Raw genomic sequence first — 20,532 nt, 5'->3', positions numbered from 1 at the left:
TAAGTGGAATATAGGATATTGACTTTCAATCATACCTCTCAAATCTTTCCCTATCTCAGATGGACATAGTAGATCAAAGCTAAAAGTTATGTGGTAGCTAACAGCAAAATTTGAAATTTCTGCAGGGAATAAAAAGTGCTTATTAAATTCACGGGAAGGTTTGTCTTTTTCAGATTTCAGATTTTTCAGATTAGGATTTCATAACCAGGTTACATATTGGATTATCACCTGAACTTTTCCAGTCTTTGTTCAACTAAAACAAATCTTTCAACATTAGTTCATCAATAACCAGCATTTCCAAGACAAAACATCTCCAGTATGCTCCTCTTACTGCACTGCCCTTTGTACTGACCATCCTCCCTTGGATTTGTTCCCTCAGAAAGTTTCTTTACCTTACTATAAATTTCTTCCAAAGTATTTATCAAGTATATCAGCCAATATATTTTCAAACAGGCTATGAACCTGATCTTTTGTGCACCTGCATTTATATGTTCAATTCCTGAAGTCTTGTCCTTCATGTTTGCCTTCTGTCACTGAGATCCAATCAAGTTCTATACCTATTTCAGCAGCTCATCATTGTAACTTAATGATCTTGTGGATTAGTCTTTTATATTTTTAGGTTGATTTAGATACATTAGTCTTTTGAATATGTTCACTGTGTATAAAAAATGATTTATTAAATGCCCTAGTAAAATGCAGCTAGGGCTTTCCCACTCACTGCTTTTCAGAAGAATTTATAAAATGAGTTACAGTGATTTCTCTTTGATCCATAATCAAATAATAACTTTCCATAGCCTATAGAACCAAAACAGCCATTCTACTCTTTATTGTATCCAAACTACAGCTTTATTATTTGAGCCTTAATGCATTAAATAAGAAACATTGTTATTTTTTTTAAACACTTCAAAGGTGAAATGTTATAGTTCCCTTTACTCTTATCTGGGTCTGGGAATAAATCTTGATCAAGTTCTATATCAATGCAAACTTCCACTGATTCTTGAAAGGAGACCATGATTTGGTTAGGCAATCCATGTAGGTTGCTCTGAAAGTCATGCCTCCAATTTATTTCCATGAAAACTGCAACTAATACAAAAAGCACAATAACACTATAGAGAAAAACATCATCATTAGCTATGCATTTTTGGCAGTGAATAAGTGCCCGCATGCTATGCTTGTAAAAATCTGTACCAGTGGAGGTGTCCCACTGTCACCACTGCTGAAACAGACCACCCACTGCCTCACTGTGCTCACATCCACTGTTTGGTCTCCATAAACATTCAGCAAGTGTCGATTAATGTCTTTTTTTTTTTTTTTTTTTTCCTGCATGGAGGAAGGAATTAAATTCCACATCTTTGCTTCATACACGCTTGCAGATGCCATTTTGTCAGACTGCCCCTCTGCTGCCATCTGTCACACGGCAACAAAATGTCATAGAATGTTGTTAGGAAGGTTCAACCTCTTCTGCTATACCACCAACACCTGCCACTGACATCATGTACCAGCATAATAAAATACAAGACAGTACTTTTGGAGCAGTTCTCAAAGATTAATCACAGGTTTGTAGGGGTTGAAGAGGCAATCATCCAGTTCAACACCTTTGCTAAAGCAGGCTTCCAAAAGCAGGATAAACAGGAAAGCATCCTGGCAGATGTTGTATAACTCCAGAAAAGAAAACACACCACCTCTCTGGGCACCTTGTTCCAGTGCTTTGTAACCCTCAAGAAAATTTTTTCTCATGTTTGTATGGAACTTTCCATGTTCAAGTTTGTTTCCATTGCCCCTTGTTCTGTCACTGGCAACCTCTGAAAAGTGCCTGGCCTCATTCACTTGACTCCTGCCCTCCAGATTTATATAAACATTGATAATATACTTAGATACTGTATTTATTAAGATATTACTCAATATCTTCATTGATGATCTAGACATGGGAATTGAGTGTGCTCTGAGTAAGTCACCAAGTTGGGAGGAAGTGTTAATCTGTCTGAAAGTAGGAAGAGGGGTCTGGGGGACCAGAAATGTGTAGATATGATACTAACAAACATGGTTTAGTGTACAATGTTGATTGTAGTTGGACTAGATGATCTTAGAGGTCTTTCCCAGCCTTAATGATTTTACACAATACCCTCTCAGTCAAACAAGGTAATTCTGATATGTTATTTTTCCTGTAATAAGTTATGCATTTTCTTTAGGAAATGAAGAATCTGCAGCTTGTTCTGAGACATTTACTTTCCCTTCACACTAACATCTGCAAAGCTAACACGGTATTTTGTTAATGTTGTTCCTTGTCTACTGAAGCCTTTATACTGTGAATCTTTTCCAATATCCTTGAGGGTGGCCTAGTACGTAAAGCGCCTTTAAAACACTCTTTGCATTTGGTAGTTCTTTGCTGGTTGCTGTCACTCTCTTCCAAAATGCATGACCTCATACAGGAGGAACTTCTGATACCTACTGAAATACAAGAATAGAGTAGCACTCCAAAAGTGTTTTTGCTCAGGGCAAACTCACTACCAACTTTGTGCCATCAACTATGAATAACAATCTTGCATTTATGATGAACAAGTTATGACAGATAACACAGCAGTCATATTAATCTGCCAACCCAACAGTCAAAGCAATCTTGACTCATTGGCCTATCTGAATTTACTGTGTGACCTCAAAAAATGGATTTTAAAGTTGATAATCTAAATTGTAACCATGACTGTGACCAGACTACCCCTGTTTTTATTACCTCCAGAGATAATACAAATGTGCTCTGAAAATACTGTAAATGTGAAAAATATAAAGTTAAAATTCAATAAGAAAAATAAGGGAAAAGGTAGCTGAAAACTACTGTAACAGGAATTCAACTATATACATTGGCTCTCGTTATGTATCTAAGTTCACCTGCACAGAACACAGAGGTGGACAGAATACCAGCATCACCCAACTTCATTTATCTTCCCAAAGTTGATAATCACAACAGTTAGTTAAAAAAAAAAAAAAAAAAGATATTATCAGATCCGCTGCCTGTTTACACTTTCTGATTAGTACTATTCCTTTCATGCAGCTTTGCTTCAATGTGACTGTCACTGCTGCTATTGTACCACTACAACAACTGAAGTAATCCATTCAGTTTGGGCATCAGATAGCTAACACAGAGAAGTAATTACTATGTGCTATCTAGTCTATAATTTCCTGGATGGATATCAGTGAAGTAAACTCAGTTGTAAAATGTTCGTGCAATTCTTTTTTTTTTTTTTTTTCACTTTCTTTCAAAAATGGTCTCATCTTTCCTAAACGTTTGATTAAATCATTAAAAAAGTAATGGCACAATACATCAAACATTCTCATTAAAAGCTTGTATGAAAATTGCAGAAAAGATGTTTCTTCTTCACTCTCTAGCTGACCATTTTTTTCAGTTGAATAGTATCATTGCAGAAGTCATTCCAGTTTGCTGCATCAGAGAAAGTTTAATCCTCTAGAAGATAGGTACCTTACTCTTCTCAATGATTGCTACGTCCCTTTGTCCTTTCTAAAGTATTTGAGAATGTACATAACCATGATTTTTGTTCTGCCCAGTTTTTCCAGTACATTTGTTTTCAGTGAGCTAGCACCAATATCCATTTTTATTGCAGTTTCAGTCACTTTTACGTGTTGGTTTTCTAATGTCAAATATTCAAGTCTATACATACTGAGTTTCAACAGAACTGTCTGATGTGGGATTCTTATCCTCCTGAACTCCTCTACCCACAATTATGCGCTTTCTCCTTTTCTCTCGATAGTACGACAATGCTTAATTTATATCTACTAATTCAAATCCAAGACAATAAACTTGAGTTAACTGACTTTCCTTAATATTGAATTTCTTAAGCCAAATTCTCCTGAGAAAAAGCTTTCTGCTTTTCAAGTCTATTTCTGTTTCACCCTAGAAAAAGAATAAGCCTATTCTTAAATCAGGCCTCAGATAAGTTCTGACACATTTTACCCATCACTGATCAAGCACTTCATCTAATTAGCTCTCTAATGAACTACTCAATTGCAAAGCTACAGGTACACTGCATCTTTTCTCTAAATTCTTCAATAGCAAATCTTTTAAGAATACAGCACACAACTGACAAGATTTGTCTTTCTTTTCTCTCCCACTATCTACAGGGATGGGAGCCTACAAATATGTATTGTTCCAGGTTTAGTTGACTCTTTCTCCTCTTAAACTTCTGGCAATTCTTCTCAAGTACCTGGCTGTATGTCTCAACAGCCTCTGTCTACCAAAAAGGGGCAGATTTTAGCCACTGAATAGAAGTTATACATTGGATTAAAGTTGGTAACAAACTGCAGAGCACTAGTAAACTTCACCATTTCATGTAAATCATGTCTTGTAAAATACATGTGGCTTGCACATTCATCAGCTTACCAAGGAGTTCTGATGGGTTGCTAGCAAACAGGCAAGGAAGCAGCTAAACTATGCTCTGCAAATCTGACTTGATTTGTCTGCCAAATAACATTATTCATCTGGTTTTGCTGACCTTTGTGTGCATGTTGTGTAACATGAAAAAGGTCTTCTGTGGACCAGTTACAAACAACTTTTGTAATAAAATAAGAAAATAAATAGTGGTCAGCATCAGTTGCTATGAAATTTGAAGAACATTAATGATTTCAGAGGAGAAGGCCATTTTAAAAATTTTAAGTACAAATTTCAGTATGACTTATGTGTTCTTTTTAATACATTTTTTTAGAGTGCTAATAAAAAAACAAAACAAAACAAAACAAAAAACTGGCCAAAATATCACAATGTAGGGATATAATTTGGATGATTAATACCATGGAACAGTGCAAAAAAAGGCAGCTATAAAGCATACGACATGCTTAACAAGAAGCCACAGGCAAGCTTTGAGCACAAATCCCCTAATCCTATTGATCCTGCTTCTGAAAAAAGTGAAGCTTTTCTATGACTCAGAAGGGTGACAATATACAGTAAGAGCACACGGCAGGCAATGTATGCTTCAGGAAACTTAATCGTATAACCTTCTTCATTACTTGAAAAATCACTTCTGTCAATACTCAAGCCACATCCTCACTGACTGCTGCTGTTTAAGATGCTGTCAGTCTTCCGTATGATTTTGTGAACCAAATAAATTCCAAGTCATTTAAGGCATTATTATCTCTGCTGATTACATTACCCTGTTCAGGATTAGCAAAAATAGGAAAATAGAACTTCAGTTCTGGCAGTTTCTCAGCCTCCCAGCATTAAGACATGAGGTTAGAATGTAGAACTGGAGAATGAGTATTTAAACATATCCCTATAAATGTACTTGTAGCATTCAATCCTTAATATATTTCTATTATAAATCAAACAGAAAGGTTTTATTTAATAGATATAATTATCTGTGAAAGCACATATTTCACTCATACAGAATATCTGATATGCTTGTACAACCTGTTTGGTTAATTGTTCTGTACATTATACCACTTGATTTTATACACATTTCTCAGAAGAATGTAAATTCATCTCCCTAAGTTATTAGCCATGTCACAGATTCCTGCTGCTTTATATGGTTTGATATATCACTTAAACCAAAAAGTCATTATAAAAATTACTGTTGATTCTGATTTGATTAAAAGCATGTTTAAAAACTCGCCCATTTGTGAGAAGAATTTTATCAAAAGCTTTTTCAACTAGTATAATGCTGCTTAGTTGTTTGGTGGTTGTTTTTTTTTTTTCTTCAGAACTTTAGCAATACAAAATCCTTATCAAAATGGAGACTGAAATTACTGCTTTAATGGTAATTACTAAATGACTGTTTCAGAAAATAAGATTTTTAGTTTATGGAAGGAAACTAGGGAAGAGATTGTAAATACATTTTCTGACCCTTGAATAAGAAGGAACAATTGTCTTATGTAGTCGCAGCAGCAAGGAAGAATAAAACATGACTTTGATCATCACAAAATACACGTATCTCCCTATGCTGCAGAGGAGATAATCTGCCCAACATTTCACATTCTTTGTGTCAGAATCAAGGTAAGTGATAAAAATTAAAGAAAAAATTACTTATCCTTTTATGGCTCTCTACCTATTATGAGCATTAAAAAAAAAAAAGTGATAATAAGATACTTGTTCTGCCAGGTATATTGTAATTATTTGCATATCCAGAAAAAAAAAACAAAAAAAACTAGCCCACTATTTATTCCTACTTACTGTTCTGGAAAGAACAAAGAATTATAAAAGGTGAGGAGAAGAAAAAAAGGAGATGATGGTTCATCTGTTTCTTGACTCAACACGTAGTCAACAAGTGGCAAGCAACAATATAAAATATACATAAAACAACAGTGCAAAAGTTATCGATGGCTTTGTCACTACATGTTTTAACTCTTAAATTTAACTACTAAAGTAACAATTATTTATTTTGTATTAAATTTAACTTTAATTTAAATACATATAAAATAATTAAAAATATCTTCCTGGAACAGTGGAAAGAATCAAATTCTGTTCAAGGAATAGCAAAGATACTACAGTCTGAAAAAGGCAGGCATTCTGTGTATGGTTTTTACACAGAGAGAAATTGATAGACCTTGAACCAGATCTCAAGTTGAAGGTCATAAGAGTTTGGAATGAAAACCAGACTACAGTAGCATCATTGTGATGTTTCCAGAAGATTATCAATGGAAAAATCAAGCAAAAAATCTTCTATGGAAGCTTCCTATTCTCTTGAGCAGGCATTATGTAATCCTGCACTGGAAAATCTGATTTGCAATGCTCAGATAAATAAACACAAAATTCTATTAGTTATTTCAGCCTTTCCTGAAATAACTTTCCACCAGAAGCCTGCTTCCATGAATTTCATATGGACTCAACATTCACCTATGTATCTGGCAAGAAAAAACATGTTAATACTTGACAGACAGAAATATAAAATGCCAAAAGTCACGAGATCAGGAATGTTCAACAGCACAAAAAAGATTACCATCTTGGAGATACTTTTCCCATCCTCTTAATTTTGCATGAGAATAAAGGATGCAGAATTTTTTTCCTGCATTTACATATTTTCCTATTTCTCTTACTGTGACTGTGATGATTAGTTAAGCATGCAAAATTGGGTTACAATGCCCTTGAGGAACTGAGGACCTTCTTTCACCATTGCCACATTTCCTCCTCCAGAGCGGAACATAGCAGCTGTGTGTATGACAGAAGACATCACATAAAATAATTGCTGGAGAGATTCTGGGTAAGTAGGCAACCCCTAGAGCTGGTGAGTAATTTGAAAGAAATAATTACATAGGCAAATTTAACCTATTTTCAAGTTTAGTACTTTTCACTGTTTTACAAAAATTCACCAATCTTTTCAGGTTATACCAGAAGATACACTGCAAATTGACATTAATTCTTACAAAACATTTAAGTTTAAAGTTGGACACTTAATGGGCATTCTACTAAAGTTTGAGTGCAAGGATACTTCTTGAGATTTATTAAAAAAGCTCACTAAAAATAGTGATACATTTGCTTTGAAATTTAAATGAGAGCTCACCACTTTATTATTGCGCAGTTCAGTCACTAATTATTTATTAGGGCTAACAATCACTTGGCCACTACACCAAGGTTAATGGTCAGGCTCTTAGCAGAAGAGATCAATGGAAACTTGAGGGCCTACAAATCGCTATTAATATCATGTTGGAAAGGCAGCACCTTCATTGCTCTCTATATGCCAGAGTAAGACACTGTTCAGAAGAAAAAAATGGCACTTATTGAATCACCTTTATGATTTTCTGTGGTCTACTTAATGACTGTTCAGATTTCAACTTCTGTTTGGCAATGATGAAACAGGTGTCTTAGAGATGGTCTGTGCTACCTTCTATTCTCCAGAGAAACTCACTGTGTGGAGTGGAGTTCTGCATGAAAACAGGTTGGAGCTGAGGTAAGCCAGGAAAAGCTGACTGGGTTAGAAAGACTAAGTCTTTTGGAAACAAATTGTATTGGGGGAGCAAAAAGTTTCTATAATAACTTACAAGGTAAAGCTCTTTACCGGAGCTGAGGCTGTTTTCTAACTATATAGTAATTACTTGGATCAGCACTGAAATGGTTTGAAGGACATTATTTGCAGTGAATCCTACTGACTAGAACTGAAACAACTGTATTAAAGGAAAGGAAACAAAATAGGAAAACAGCCAAAAAGCATGGATTTCTGGTTTATTTTATTTGCCCCTCTATTTCATCTAAAAAAGATCATTCCCTTACTTAGTCTTTCTAAACTAAGCTTCACCCCAAGTGGAATTTCCAAAGGTATCATAAACCTCTGAAAAATAGGGTTTATAACAGGAATGTTGACAGCTGGCCCTTAACAATAGCAGAGTTACCCACCACTACTGTAGTGTAGTAGTCTCTAACTACTCTAATTCTAATGAAAAGTTATTGCAATGTGACTCCCTATCTATAATAGGCCCCACCATTTTTCTTCTTTATGAGCCTCATTATAGTAAGGAAAATGCATTTGCCCCTAGAGAAAGCTGGTAGAAGAGGATCTTCTAGTTATAAGCTTCATTTAGTTTTGTTTTTTTCACGTTGGTACCTGAATATAAAGTTAGGAGATCTAATGTGCTTACTGTAATGAGAAACTTTATCAACACTCCTTAGAAAATGCAGACTTAAACGTACTACAAAATTCTAACATAAGATAATCTATATTGCTTTTTATCTTGAAGGATTCCTAGGTGTTTTAATGAATAGTATCCCTGGGTAACTTCACTTATCCCAAAAAACACAGCTGCCTGTGGAATGCACAAAGCATCTTTTCTCCATCCACAATACTGTAATTCTCCCACAGAGGAGGAAGGAAACAGAAAACAGGTTCTCAATTGAACACAGAGCTTTACATAGAATATACTTCTAAAATTAATTACCAAGTGGGAGGCACAACAGTTTTGCATCGAATGGTCTCCAGATAATTTCTATACATGAGCCAATTGGGTATTTGTTTTTATTAGAAAACAGAATTCCTAGTGTTAATTCCACCATTTTTCGTATGGAACAGCTGTACAACCACACAATGCCACTGTTATAACTGTGCAGTTGCACTTGCTGTCTTTTGTAAAAAAAAAAAAAAAAAACCAAAAAAACGCAAAATGATGTAAAGTAATTTTTGTGAAGTTAAAACGAAAAGATGTTTCTACATTACTGTTTCCCATGCATTTTAGTACACTTTTCTTGCACTCCTAAATATTAGATATTTTTGACTTCATGTTTGTGTTCATGAACACTATGTATTTATATGTCTGTTGGAGGGAGGGAGACTTTTTGCACATAAACTGTCATTTCAAGGTCAGATTGTGAAATGCAATTGGTACTAATGACAGTAAACAACGGAGGTAGATAAATATGGGTTGCTTTTAGCAGATGAGCAGCTTAGACCATTGTTTAGTATTTTTCAGAATAGACAAAACTTTTTGATGTGCAGTAGAAAACTAGGAAAGACAGAGCAAAGTCAAACCTATAATCAGAATGTACTGTGATTAAAAAAGAATAAATCAGATGGATATAGGAGATTATGACCATCTGTGTATTTTTGCCTTACAGGCTACTCCTACTCTTCCTTAAGGCCCCAAAGATCTGATCCCCAACATATTTGCCAAGAATACATCCCATTTCAACTTTGTGGAGTAACTTCCCTTCAATAAAGCTCGCAGATCCAAAAAGGATTGATCAACATTAATATCTAGTCAAAAAAGGAATTACTAGGAAATTGAGCATTCCAGTTGTCTACACTACATCACCTAGCAAAAATCACCTCCATGAAGTAAAACTTTGTTAAATGTGAATTATCTGATATCAAATCTATAATTGGTCTGGCCTGTTCAGTTGTGAATGCTCTTGGACAATACTCAAACATTCACGGTAATTACCGGTATAATTCAATCACAGTCAGCTGTAAGTATAACACTAATTCTACACAAAAGATAGAATGTTCTGTTATTCCAGTCTATTTCACATTTTGAAGTAAATGCAGCAAATTATTTACTCTCTTCCAGTGGGTGACCAGACCTTTTAATCTTTTCTAAAATCACACAGCCATGTGACACAAGTAAGGTCACTTACATAATTAGGATGACTCATCTAGCAACGTTTGGCAGATCAGCATTTTGAATGGAAGATTAGACTTTTTTACTAGGAGACTGCAAATTTAGACTCTGATCAACAACCACTGAAATATTTGAGAACTTTCATACACATCCTCTCCCTACTTGAAGGATCAAATAATCCATATTTGTTTTGCTTTTCATTAGGGAAAATATCAGTGGCCAGTTGAAAGTATTAAGGATTTAAGACTACAAAATGTCAACAGGGCATATCAATGGCATAGTCATATCGAATATCTAAGTAGAATGTATGATGCAGCTGAATCAGGAGGCTTATACTGGAAACCATGCTCCTAGTAAAACACTCTTAATGAGCTACAATTAATACAATATAAGGTACACATTTTTTGCAGAGGTCAAAAAAACATTAATTATTTGTTGCAATTCCTAGCAGAATTACTTTCCATACATTTTTCAACAGTAGGAGTAAGAAACTCACATACTTAAATTACTGAAAATTTGGTAAGAAGGTTTACTTCTGTTGCATTTAAATGAAATCATGCAAAAATATTTTTAGATCTTGGGTACTTTACATTTATTAATAAATATTTTATGAATTTCTACCACAGATGCTATTTAAACATATGATAAGCCTGAATAATTAGTCTACAGCACATATCATGTATAAAACAGATTACTGAGAAAAAAGAAGAAAAAATGCCAGCTTGCCAAAGACACAAAATGAGGATCTGAAATGAGGCACTAAAATGACATTAACCTTGACTAACCTTTACTGCCTAAAACTGATTGTCAACACAGGATCATTCATTGCATTACTCTTACTCCTGCTCTTATAGTTCATCTTAATCTGAATGAAATTTTAATGCACTTAAAAAAACACATTAATAATTACATGAAAGAAAGAAGGTGTTAGAATTAAATATAAATTCTTCACATAGTAATTTTCTCTTCATATTACTCTCCCCTCTGCAGTGGCTTTATTCCATTAAAGCAGGACTTGTCCATAACTGTCAGGCTACGTACAACAATTTCAGAAAGAGTTTTTTGGGTCACTCAGCTTTGACCATCTTGGATCTTGTTTTTATGTGAGAGCTGGGTATCTGACAGGCTGACATGATTACTGCTGTGTTTTCTTCTGCTTTTTTTTAAGCTTATCTGCAAGACACACTGGTTCTGAGACCCTGCCTTGCTAACATCAGCCTGACAAAAACCATCCTGTTAGTGACTGATTACCCTCCCTGCCAAGCTGCAATGATCAATGAATGGATGGACTTGTCAGACAGTTCTTTAGACATCTTCATGGCAGGGTGTGTGGCAAGTGTAACCATGGAAAGAAAAACATTTAGGGACCTATTTCTTCTGTTCTAATGTGTTTGTGTGGTCCTCTGCTCCAGAGCCAGTGACTTCAACCTGGCCAGAGAAATGGCTTTAGACCTTTGTATTTTAGAATGCAGAGCTGCAAGCTAGATATGCTTAAAATATTCCATTGTAAGTGTCTGCAGAACTGTAGTACCACAAAAGCTATGGGCTTGTCAGATGTTGATAAAAAGAAAGACATGGAAGAATGGGACGAAGGACATGCTAATTGTAGTACTAGTGAAGAAATCAAGCAGTAAGAGAATTTGATTTGACTTTGTGATGAATAGTGAAGTCTTAAACTGGAGAAACTGAAAGAAATAGTACAATAAATTGGGCATATTATTAGGAAACATAAGACTTTCTCTGTAAGGATAACTCTGACGGTATGTGATTTTCTTTTATGATCAAAGTGGAAAAGCTATTAGCGAATATACAAGCAATTTAAAAACAGAAAGAAAAAAAAAAAGTCACAACCTTGTGTCTGCAAGTAGTCCTATTAACATTTTTAACTATTTTTAATATATGGATAAGAAAATTTGCCTTTCTTTCTTGCATTATTCTGCTGGAAAAATCTCATACTAAGGACAATCACAAAATCTTAGACATCAATTAAATCCTTCAGCCCTGAAAATAAGACATAAGTAGAGTAGTCATTTTGCTGGTCCTCCACGCAGACATTTATTTCATCAGATTTTTTTTTCCTAATCTTAAATGAAAGGAAGAGATTAGTATTTAACATGAACAAACAAAGACTGAACAAACACTGTAAACAAATCTGGTCTTGTTTTTCTTTCAGAAGTCCCTAAATACATAATGGATTTACTCTTTAAAGCATCTTGATTATACATTTCAAAATAAGCATTTAGTTTGTGGCCTGCTAGTCTTGTTTTGATTTTAGAGTTTTGATATTTCGTGCTTAGATGTGATTACTCAGTATCTGTGGCCTGAGTAGGGAACACTGATTGAAAGAGAGGGAAAATTAAGCTTGATGAAGTAATACAAAGTAGTCAATCTCAAATTTCAAAATGAAATTAAGACCTCTTTTTTTGGAGTATTTATTGTTATTTTGGTTATATTTCTAAAACATTTTTTAACACCTAGTCTTTCTGCTCTTACTACTGACATTCCTAGAACTGCTTGATATTTGTCAGCCTCGCAGATGTAAGAACATCTCTAGTTAAGAAGCAGGGTGAGCAAGTCTGCAATATGGTCAATACAAGGATGCTTTGGAACTATCTTGAGAACACTTCAGCTGAAATGCCAAGGGTAAAAATTCAGGATCTAGTAAAAAAGTGTGAAGCAGGCTTCAACAAAGCTACCCTCTGACCCCTGTGCTGAAGATATGCTTGTCCTTTGGGTGCACACTCTTTCCCAGGCATTCTGAACATAAAATTGAAGAAGTTGATGCAATCAAGCTGTGGATATGCCTCTACGTGCTCACTCATGGGAACTGGAGATGTCTAGAACAGAATTTATTGATATCCTGTAGGATTCTAAGGTTCTTACAGTGATTTTAAGAACTGGGTAAAACTGTGTGTCCCATCATTGGCTCTAGCACAGCTGGAATGTGTTACATTATGTGTCACAATACAATTACAGTGAACTTACAGATGAATGAAGCAGTAGATCGATAAACTCAGAAACTACCTAAATAACAATAGCTGCAATGGACTCATTAATGCTAGACGGCTTTAGAGGTGGCTTATGAGTTTGGCAGGCTCAACAGCTCCTGGATTGGGATGGGAGCCTGCAGAGAGGAATCTCTGCAGAGTATCCTGGTCCTGTGAGGGGAGACTCAGATCTAAAAACAACTGCATGGTACAGAACAATGTCAGAATATTTTATATGGGTTGAAATAAAATAGTGGTTCCACAGTTACACACACTCATTCTGTTAAGACTACTCCAGGTTCAGTTTTTCCTGCATTTTAAAAAGATACAAATTCCACAACAAAGTACAGATGCTTATATCACCTATCAGGACAGAATTATACCTTGCAGAAGCCTCACAATTTTAAAGAATACAAGATTTATCCACCTTTCTTTGTAAGATTTTTGCTTTCCTCTGGGCTTATTAATTTTTTCACTGCTTCTGTAATGTATTCTATCTATTTCTAATAAGTAATGTTAACAAAAGGCCTTCACTGCAAATGCATATGCACACATTTATTTCCTTGACTCATTGTCACATCTATTTTTAGCTTCCTGATGAATTTAGCTTTTTCATAAAATGCACAGGGAAATAAAGGACCAGAAAATCCACAGTACTTTAGACAGAGGTAAAGCAAAGAGTAAATAGATTCATTGCTTTCCTCAAAAGAAATGTATTGTGCAGCTCCTGAGGAATACAATATTGAGATGAAAATGAAGCTGCAATGGAAATGGAATGAGAAATAGGTATTTGCTTCTGGGTGAGCACAACAAACCTATCAGCTACATAGTTAAAGAGCAGCAGCCCTATCACACCAATTCCTGATGACTAAATAAACTCCAGGTAGAAAGACAGGGGAATAAGACAGAAGGAAAGAAGGGAAATGAAGCTGCCAAATGAAAGAGAAGTGTTTCTGCAAAGGTCAGTAAAGGATAAGATTAGTTTGGAGTAAGCCAATACTACAGTGTAATTTGCAGTATTTTCAAAAGCTACAGAATAAGCATTCCTTGCTATTTCTAATACAGGCTTTGAGCCATGACTATCTACGTAAACAGAGTAGGCATTAAAAGTTCATAGGGCTTGATATTGCCTGTAAAGAGGGAGCCCCTACAGAATTTTATTTTATTACTAACCTTTATTAGTCTTGTAGCCAATGCTGATTAAAGTGTTGTGGCATATCTGTCAGCATGCATGAATGCATAGAGATTATTAGCATCTGCATTTAAAAGTCTAAGAGCCAAGAGGTAGAGTCACAAGCCTGGAATACTAATTCCTATTTTATTCAATGTAAACCGTCAAAGGGATAGATAATAGCATATTTGCCTTCTTTTATTGGCATGTTTACCTATCCTTTTGCTCTTCTCTCTCAGAATGTAACTAAGACAACAGAAAATAATACAAAATATGAGATATCCATGCATGGTCTATATAGATTTCAATGCAGAACATCCAAATTTGGATGGTCAAAAGTAACAATTTCTAGCCTTTCTGGGCTGATGTCTCTGTTCAAGCTGCTCACAGAGAGATTCATGGAAAATATGGATTCTGCAAAGGCAGCCTTTTAACATAGGCCTGTAGACACATCCTAGAGTTTTACTGAAGTATTTGGTGACTGTAGGCATAGCTACTAAACAGTTAACTCAGTTTTTTTGCACTGAGAATACCCAGACTTCACCACTCAAACTGATCTGCACAAACACTTCCTTGATTCACAGTCAATTGTTTTGTTTAGGGAGTGATAATTTTAAAAGTTACTTAAATTATCGGTTTTAATCCTATGTTCATTTTTTGTGATGTCCCCAAAAATATTTGTTCCACAGTTAAGTTACAGGAAAATGTCTGTTTTAATCAACATTCAAATTAACAGTATTTATGAATTCAAACCAAATGTAAATAAAGAAGGTAGCAATCTGGTTCAAAGCAGAAGCCCACTTGAAAATGACTAAATGGTGAATAGTATCATTTGTTATTTGTGATGCTCCATTCAGTGATGTGGTTTATAAAATCCAGGGACAAGTAAATCAAAATTAGACAGTGCTCTACTGCAGAATTTAAGAAAACACTCTGAGCACAGTTCAGATAACGTAACTTTCCTGATATACACCAGAGCTGTTTTCAACTCTGTGGAAAGATAAAACCCTATGACTGGAAACATTTCTGTCTGGCACAGTACAGAGTCATAAACCACTGCTGAGCATTAATTTAAATGAACAAAGAGATGGCTTCTACCCAAGACAAGCCAGTTACTCAAATGTGAATCACAGCGGTAACTAGAGATCACCAATGATGTTTTTGTGCTGGATATCCCCCCCCCCTTTTTTTTTTTTTTTTTTTTTTTTAGAAAACACTCCATTTTGATGAGGATGAGCATGACAGTGTAGCACAGGGTCTCAAAGCTTTAAATAAATATTCTCTCAAGTTCCCTTTCAAAATATCGTAGAGAAAAAATAATGGAATAACTGCAACTATGCAGACTGCAAAAATATGTATAACCTTAATTAGTTAAATAAAATTAATCAAGACAATACACCATGTTAGCAAATTTATAAATTAAAATTTCAATAATTATAATGGAAAATGTTTCTGAAGTTAATTAAGAAAGCCGAATGTAGTCTACAAAACTGTGTGTGTCTCACAGTTCTATTTCTGAAAGTGTTCTGTAATTTGAAGTTGACTGACAAATTTCTTCATTTTAACATATGAGTAAACATTCTTTCATCTTGAAAATGTAAGCCTTGTTAATTTAACATCCTTTTCTTCTTTATCACTTAATGATTTTTATGTCTGTCTATAATAGTTTAGGATACTCATAATTCCAATTCAAAGTTACATTTTAATGTGTTTCTGTAGACAGTTAAATATTTTTTGTTATCTCTATTCTAATATTCCCTAAAGACACTAGTTAAGATGAAATGCTCTACTCTAGGCAAACTATATTATAATGTCTAATCAGTACATGCTATCACCCAAGTGATCTTTGGATCCAGCCATTAAAAATGGTTGTAGATCTAAGCCTGACAGACACCCAATACTCACAGTAGCATCTGGAGAGGTTGATCTCACTTCCTAAGCCTTTAACATTCTAAGATGTCAGAGGAATTGATATCATGAATCACTACTGTTTCTCTCCTGAAGAAAAAAGTAGTTGAATTAAATTTCCCTAGTGTTCTCCAATCCTCTGTAGCATTGCTATTATGCTCTCTAACATGGATTACTGTGATTTTTCTGCTCACTTTAAAAAGAGCTATCTGTATTATGGTTTTTCATTTCCTTTATGCACCACCATTTAGAGACCTCCTTGTCAGCTCATCATAAAACTTACTGGAAAGTTCAGATTTGTAGTTGATATATTCATATTCTTAATCCTGAATATCTACGTAAATTCTATTCAAATGTCTGACTAATGTGTCTTCTTACAAAATATGAAGTCTTTGTTTCATGATTTTATTTATCAGCTGTGGTTTGCAGTTCTATTTACTATCTCCTGCTCTTATTCTTCTGCTTTACTTCCTTAAGAGCAGTTTCTTAATGGCCTCACCACATGCTCGTATCTGATAAACTAAGAGTTTGAAGTGTTAATTTAGATCTAAGATTAACGATTTCTAAGATAGGCTGTTTTTGTACAGCTGGTCAATGCTGCATCCATAAATACACTGGGTTTAAACTATACAAGAGCTATGCTTTTCAAGTAAATGACTCAACATGAAGATGAATACCAAATGAGAAGTGTAAGGACAAATGTTTTTTAATTAATGTAAAAGTTACTTAGTTAATGCATGTTGTTTCATCAGTTTGGCAACTATATCAGTTTAGATAAAGTAATTAGGAGTTTAGATGAAGTGTTGATGTAGCATGGCCTGCAAAACTCAAGCTTCCAAGATATTTTCCTTAATGCAAACACTTATGTTAGTCTGTTGGCTTTGCCAGAAAAAAATATTTGAATTCTTTAAAATGCAAATATGAATGGCAAAGATTACTTCTTTTTTCCTCTGTATACCAGCTAACTGAAGTTTTATCTTTGAATTTTAGGCCCATCTATCCTTTTCTGTTTAACTCAGATTTTCTGGCAAAGCTTGTTTACAAGCCTGCAAAAAATATGTTTAGTATATTGAGAAGCAGTATTTTTATTGACTTAAAAACAGAGAGGAGATGCACTCCTTTTAAATTTTTACTTTAAAGTATCTGCAGAAAAAAAAAATCTAACTGGATTAACTCAAGTTACATCAATAACTAACACTTTAAGATAGTTTTAGAATAAATATTAAGACTCTAGATGTTTCATTAAATCTTTAGCACAAAATTCTTAGCTGCATGTCTAATCAATGAATCTCATAAAGTATGTTTCTGCTGAACTTTTACCTGAATTAACTCTGGTATGGAATCAATGAACAAGGCTACTATGTGTTCAATTTCAGTGCTAGCACACCCTTTGGGTTGATGTTTCATCTAGCCTAGAAATGATGACATGAGCAATGTCAGTACACTAAAGAGCAGGACATTCAGTGTTTGTGTCAGATACCTTTACCTACAAGAAAAAAAAAACTCTTTTAGGTGTCCTTGTGTAAGCCACTACACTACCCAATTATTTGAAACTAACATTTGATTTTTAATTATATTGAATTTACTGCATACACCTAGAAGAATAACCAGCAAAAAATATTCAATGGCTACATCAAGAACAGTCAAAAATTGAAGGTTACTTTTTTACATCAGAGATCAGTAATGTAAAATGTAAAACAAAGCAGGCCTGTTTTAAATGGGGATCTAATTTTGCAATCCACATTTGGTCCAGAACTGAACAAAAACAACTGAGGGTACTCCACTTTGATCCTGGCTGGCTACCAACATGCTTATTTTACTCAGTTATTACTATTATCATTATTTGATACTTAATAGTGCTTTCAAGTTCAAGTTGTAGCTTTGTGTGAAAATCAGATAAGAACTGTGTACACTGAATTGTTAGGTCTGTTCTTCTGGAAACCAGGGGAAATGTCTTGCACTTTGCTGGATTTTCTTACCACAACACACGCAGATGCAGAATCTGTAAGAATTCTGTATTACACTTTTAGACACTGCATTTCTAAACGTTTCATGAAAATGGGAAAAGGTTTTCCTCAGTTTCTTTAGAATCCAAATTGTGTAAGGAGTATTTAAACTTTATGTTCTTTGTACAGCTGCACAGCACAATTCCTGGAGCACTACAGTTAGCTCCTGTAATCTTGGTGGGTAGAATGTAAATTCACTTATCTATAGATAAATGTAAATTGGATCATATATTAAAAATGGATTAAAAATAGAAATATAATTATACTAGCACATCTTTAAAGATGATTGCTTCTGTTCACTTTAAAAACACATGACAACATAATGTGCACTTTATTTAGCTGTTGTGAGAACAGTTTTAGTTTTAAGAGACCTAATGAGAACACATATTACACAGGTTTTATCTCAGTGTATTTAAAATGTATATTAGACTTTTTAAAAAAAATTATTTCTGATATTTGACTTGAATCAAATATATAGAGATCCATCTAAAACTCAAGTGGACACCAAAATTAGTTTTTGTTGCTGCTGTGGCAACAACTATAAGATGAGGCAAACCTTACTGATGTAGTTCTTATGTTGCAGTTGGAACAGTAACTTCATTTTTTCCATCATCTCCATTTCTTAAATATTCTATTATCTATCAGTATTTCTATGGTAGACTCATATTCATAAGCTTGTAATTGTGTATTTATTAACACCAATGTTAATTGTATTGCCCTATTTTGCACGGTTAAGACCACTTGATATGTTTTCCTGGACAAGATGAACCTAAATAGATTTGCTTCCTATTCACTTGCCTTTCCCCACAATACAGAAGGTACTGGTTCAAACTGGAACATAACTTTAGTATAAAATCTTCTTCCTGTGAAAATTAAAGTGGCCATTTCTTTCCACTCTTTTTTTTCCCCCTAAACTGTTATTGATTTGTGAAAATGCTGTCTTACACTACCCAGTCATAGCTTTTCAGTAACTTCTGTGATGCTGTCATTGGGCCCTAAGGAGTTTAAAAGGTCAGGTGGTTCTCCTTTACACACTGTTTTACTGACATCTTCAGTTGATGGAATACCAGGATTAACAATGGTAAATAACTGTTTGCTGAAAGCAGAACACTTCAGACCCACTTTTCTGGTTTTATAACTAATTCAAAAAAATTGAAGCTATTTGTTGAGTAAAGCTATTAAGTTCATTGTTCTCCTAACTTTGGGTCACCTTTTAGTTATATTTAGAGAATATACTTAGAAAATATTACTGCTACAGTTCCATCAGAATGTCAGTCTTAAAGCAGTACACTCCTACGTAAGTATAGCTGCTGCCTCTCTCTCCGAGTCCTTAAAATGACAGGCTTTCTCTGAAATTAAATAGTTTATCCCAATATAAATCAGCATTTTAAGAGGATACATTTTAGTATAGAGCCATTGTGCATCACATAAGCTATAGAACAAACATTTTCTAACCACGGAGTTGAAATCCAAGGTTTAATTACATGAATAAAGGAAAATACACATTTCAGGTACTCTGTGAGTTCCATGAAGCCTTGTTTGCTCCTTAATTCCTCAAGACTATGTCCTACCACCTGACCTATACAAGTGAGCAGAGTAAGGCTCTGCTTCTCGACAAACAGATGAACACTACTAGCTAAGGAAAGTAGTTTCTCCTTTTGCTTCTGTACAGCCTTTGATTTTTTGTTTTTCTTTTCATTGATCTGCTCCATATCTCAATGCACAAGCTTTTATTTATTTGTTTGTTTGTTTGTTTGTTTCCCAAGGTTTTTCCTCCTTCTGTCCTTCTGAGGAGGGGCAGTGAGGAGCAGCACACTGGTGCTCAGCTCTCTGTCAACTGTTCAACAACCACCAGAAGTCAATTTTTTGCACTCTGTGACAACTGAGCATGTACATCTGATGACTCCTCACCACTCCTTATAGCACCGAGGACTCCATACACCTCTGTGGTCAATAAGTAGCTGAAAAATGTACCTATGCTGAGTACTTCAACATTGTCAAGTGGTCGGTCTGCATTTGATTAAAACCTACCATTGTCTGCAGGCTCCTTTTTACTACACCAGCTGCTCGAGGAGCAAATGTCTGCTGAATCATACAGCAGTTGGCAAGGTGGTATGTGAAAGAATTTCTGCTTTTTGAAAATGGAGAAAACTTTAACCCTAACATTCAGCTTTTCATTAATGGAATTATATTAAAAGAGCTTTTCAGACAACTTTAATTCCAGCACTTCTGAACTCTTGACTGTCTTTGAAACCTTAACTTTCTTCTAACATGTTGGACAGGGCCGAGTTTTCTAGATTAGAACAAGTACTTCTAAAAACACTCAATCTTTCATGTTTCTAGGAGCAACACTTGCAAAACTTAGATGACTGTTTTTACTTTGCACAGCCCACACTTTAAGGTAGCACAGTATTAC

General features: G+C 34.8%; 1 long non-coding RNA gene across 4 annotated transcripts; it reads left to right on the top strand.

Moving 5' to 3' along the window:
* The first annotated feature begins 1,450 nt into the window (after positions 1–1,450).
* LOC149916164 (uncharacterized) lies at positions 1,451–20,312 on the top strand. Of its 4 annotated transcripts, none has more exons than XR_016470779.1 (4): positions 1,451–1,556; positions 7,133–7,199; positions 7,835–7,886; positions 19,883–20,312. It is a non-coding gene; the product is annotated as an uncharacterized LOC149916164 (long non-coding RNA). The 4 variants fall into 4 exon arrangements; XR_016470777.1 differs by having other exon boundaries at positions 7,796–7,886; XR_016470780.1 differs by lacking the exon at positions 19,883–20,312 and adding an exon at positions 9,542–9,737.
* The last annotated feature ends 220 nt before the right edge of the window (positions 20,313–20,532 follow it).

The sequence above is a fragment of the Phasianus colchicus genome, chromosome 13 (genome assembly GCF_987193195.1).
Source record: "Phasianus colchicus chromosome 13, bPhaCol1.hap1.1, whole genome shotgun sequence".
In the NCBI taxonomy this organism is placed as follows: Eukaryota; Metazoa; Chordata; class Aves; order Galliformes; family Phasianidae; genus Phasianus; species Phasianus colchicus.
The sequence above is the reverse complement of the archived record's forward strand: the minus strand, read 5'-3'. Positions and strand labels throughout refer to the sequence as shown.